This window comes from Trachurus japonicus, unplaced genomic scaffold (genome assembly GCF_045865225.1).
Source record: "Trachurus japonicus isolate A0001 unplaced genomic scaffold, Traja_1.0 AP030385.1".
In the NCBI taxonomy this organism is placed as follows: Eukaryota; Metazoa; Chordata; class Actinopteri; order Carangiformes; family Carangidae; genus Trachurus; species Trachurus japonicus.
This window is the reverse complement of record NW_028220518.1, coordinates 61926-65096: the sequence shown is the minus strand read 5'-3', so window position 1 is coordinate 65096 and position 3171 is coordinate 61926. Positions and strand designations below refer to the sequence as shown.

Genomic DNA, 3171 nt, shown 5'->3' with positions numbered 1-3171 from the left:
TATTGTCGATCAGATCTACTAACAGTTAAATCTAATGCTACAATGTCACAATGTCATTTAGCAGACGCTTTTATCCAAAGCGACGTACATTTTAGAGTTATACATTCACATTCACACACCAATGGCACAGCCTTTGGGAGTAATTTTGGGTTAAGTGTCTTGCCCAAGGACACATCGACATGGAGAAGCCAAGAATCAAACCACTGATCTTCCGATTGGTGGACGACTGCTCTACCTCCAGACCACAGTCACACTATATAAAGCAAATGGGGTCATTGTGAGGGTAATTTATTGTCGATCAGATCTACTAACAGTTAAATCTAATGCCTCAATGAGGCAAAAGATAAAAGCTCTTTTAAGATGGATCTGAACCTGTCTGGACATTTTCTTTTGGCCTAAATATCACTGTAATCCAACACATTTACGATGTCCCCACAATGTACTTATGATACTATTAGTGTTAAATAACATCCAGAGATGCTTAGTCCCCGTGAAGGATGATAACATGGTGTGTATTAAAGTCCCCATGAAGCTTGTTGTATTGAAGATGTGTTAAAGCAAACACAGGTTTACTCATTAGTCTGAAATATTACAATTTTCTTTCTGTTTTCTTTCCTCTGAAGTCTGGTGTTTTGGCATGTACTAAAGTTTAAAGATCCTTGAACATGTATTTTTATCTACTTGAGTTTTATATAGTGGCCACATTAAGGTCTTAATTTCTCCATTGTTTTCTTTATACATCATTGCAGATGACATTGTGTGCCCTGGATATTGATCCTACAAAGACGTCCCATCCTCTTGCCGTGTCTGAGAAACAGATGGAAGCAGCTTCGTGTCCACAGGACAGTCCTCAACAGGTACATTCACCTTTATCACTTGTTGTTTACTGCAACAGCCTCTCTTAGGTTTAAGTAACTAAATAAAGCAAATGGGGTCATTGTGCAGTTAATTTATTGTCGATCAGATCTACTAACAGTTAAATCTAATGCTACAATGTTACAATGTCATTTAGCAGACACTTTTATCCAAAGTGACGTACATTTTAGAGTTATACATTCACATTCACACACCAATGGCACAGCCTTTGGGAGTAATTTTGGGTTAAGTGTCTTGCCCAAGGACACATCGACATGGAGAAGCCAAGAATCAAACCACTGATCTTCCGATTGGTGGACGACTGCTCTACCTCCAGACCACAGTCGCACTAAATAAAGCAAATGGGGTCATTGTGAGGGTAATTTATTGTCGGTCAGATCTACTAACAGTTAAATCTAATGCCTCAATGAGGCAAAAGATAAAAGCACTTTTAAGATGGATCTGAACCTGTCTGGACATTTTCTTTTTGCCTAAATACCACTGTAATCCAACACATTTACGATGTCCCCACAATGTACTTATGATACTATTAGTGTTAAATAACATCCAGAGATGCTTAGTCCCCGTGAAGGATGATAACATGGTGTGTATTAAAGTCCCCATGAAGCTTGTTGTATTGAAGATAGAAATTTCCCTAAGTAGTGGCTTAAAAACGTCTGTCAATACATTTTACTATCATTCTCTAAAGAATGTTTGAGTCTCATTTAGCTTCATACACTACTTTTTTTTGTACTTTTCAGTTTAATTTCATACTGTATAATGATTTAAGTTGTTGCTTATTTTTACAGACTCTGAAGGACTTCCATAATGAGAATGAAGAAATTGTACCAAGACTAAGACGGACAAAAAGCATTATAGTAAGTCCACAACTAAGTGCCTGGATTAACATTGTGGAAATGTTCCACAATCTTTCATAAAGTACATGATTTAATGGAGTGTTTATTTTAGAGAAAATATGTCCAAGTGACTTTTTATTTTATTTTTATCTTTTAAAAAAATCTCTTAGATGAAGGACATATTTCTTGAAGACACAGAACTGTATGATACCACATCATCAGTCAGTGGAGATGAAGACGAGTATGTTCCTGATTCTGACCCGGACACTGACAGTGATTCTAGTATTGACCTCACTCCAAGAAAAAAAAGACTTCTTGATTCTCGTCTAAACCTTGGCTCAGATATGCCTTATGAATGTGACACCACAACACCTGGATTGCTCTTGCTCCACCAGGTTGAGGTTATTGTTGCATTCTTGCAACAATAAATGACCTACTTTTGTTTTCTATGACCAGAATGTTTGTATTACTTTTGAAGTATGTCTTATCGGGTACATTGTGTGAATGTCATAGAACCGTCAACAGAGGAAACTGTTGCAGATACTTTGAGGAGTGAAAACTCAACAGACAAGCAACAAAAACTGCCATCAGCAGAGCACGGATCATCTTCTGGAGTCAGTACTGTGGGACATTCCTCCAAAGGTAATTGTTTTTTTTCCTCTTTTTTTGTGAAACAAACTTTTGTCAAGTTAATACTGGATGCAACAATGTGAGGTGAAGTAGATATCACCCCAACTTGATCAATTATTAAAGAATATTTAGATATAGTTAATGAAGAAAACAGTTTTTTGAAACTTGTTGTTTGCACAGATTTTTCTTTTTGTAATTTGAAGCATTTTTGCAACAATAAATGACCTACTTTTGTTTTCTATGACCAGAATGTTTGTAGTGCATTTGAAGTATGTCTTATCAGGTACATTGTGTGTATGTCATAGAACCGTCAACAGAGGAAACTGTTGCAGATGCTGTGAGGAATGAAAACTCAACAGACAAGCAACAACTGCCATCAGCAGAGCACGGATCATCATCTGGAGTCAGTACTGTGGGATATTCCTCCAAAGGTGATGTTTTTTTGTTTGTTTGTTTGTTTTTTACTCTTTTTTTATTGTAATATCACTAGATTTGAAGACAGGAGATTAATGAGAGCCATCATTGCAACCCTCAGTCTGGTGGCCCCCAAGCACTGGTGGACTGTAACTGAGTACATTTTAGTACTGCATTTCAGTACAAATTGACCCTTTGCTAAGTCCCGCCCCCCTTGGATACTGTTGCTACGCCTGTCAAGCTTTCGCTCCTAGCATGAGAAGTTTTCAGCTATATCAGTGAGAGATATACCAAAGGAAATAATATCAAATTTCTGGAAAAAACGGTTCGGAGATATCAGAAAGAAGACAGAAAGGTCTTCAATACGCATTGAGAGCTACATTCACAATATCATCTGCTGGCGGAGTATTGTCAA

General features: G+C 37.3%; 1 long non-coding RNA gene across 1 annotated transcript; it reads left to right on the top strand.

Annotated features, from left to right (window-relative positions):
• Nucleotides 1-772: 772 nt before the first annotated feature.
• Nucleotides 773-2865, top strand: LOC146960430 (uncharacterized). The gene is made up of 4 exons (XR_015035449.1): nt 773-857; nt 1665-1733; nt 1883-2354; nt 2648-2865. It is a non-coding gene; the product is annotated as an uncharacterized LOC146960430 (long non-coding RNA).
• The last annotated feature ends 306 nt before the right edge of the window (nt 2866-3171 follow it).